This window comes from Micrasema longulum, unplaced genomic scaffold (assembly GCF_059751315.1).
Source record: "Micrasema longulum isolate JH-2025_06_02 unplaced genomic scaffold, ASM5975131v1 h1tg001188l, whole genome shotgun sequence".
NCBI lineage: Eukaryota > Metazoa > Arthropoda > Insecta > Trichoptera > Brachycentridae > Micrasema > Micrasema longulum.
Window position 1 is genome coordinate 241,145 of NW_028278375.1, and position 537 is coordinate 241,681.

A 537-nucleotide genomic window follows, 5' to 3' on the forward strand; every position below is an offset into this window, starting at 1 on the left:
ATTATTTCAGTCTACTATTATATATTTTGTTAATCATAAATCTGCAACTTTCCAAAAAAGAGACTAGCTCTTGTTCTTGGAGAGTGACTTACCCTGTTTTCATAATTTCCATTCCGAACCGAATGGTGCATAGGACACTGCATTGGTTCACCAATCGCAACGTATCTGGATCATTTTTGTAACATGAAGGTAAGATGATCATTCTTACGTTTCAGGTGCTAGTCCAGGGACTATGAAATACTCGAGTGTAAAAACCCCCTTTTTAATAAATATTTCATATCAGCTATGTCGGGGATCGTCTGGAAATAAAAAAAAAAACAATTAAGCCTACTAAATATCAAATAGCATGAATATCATCATCGAACCCCGTTGTGCAAATTGGCAGAGCTTTTGCCGTTAAAAATTATCTCTAATAGTAATTATTATCGCGGTACAGCGGTTTCCAACCTTCATTCTAATGAACCTTCCTGAAAAAACATTCCTCCCTTCACAACCCTTTAATTGTTTAAATATATACAATAATGTAGACTAGAGATG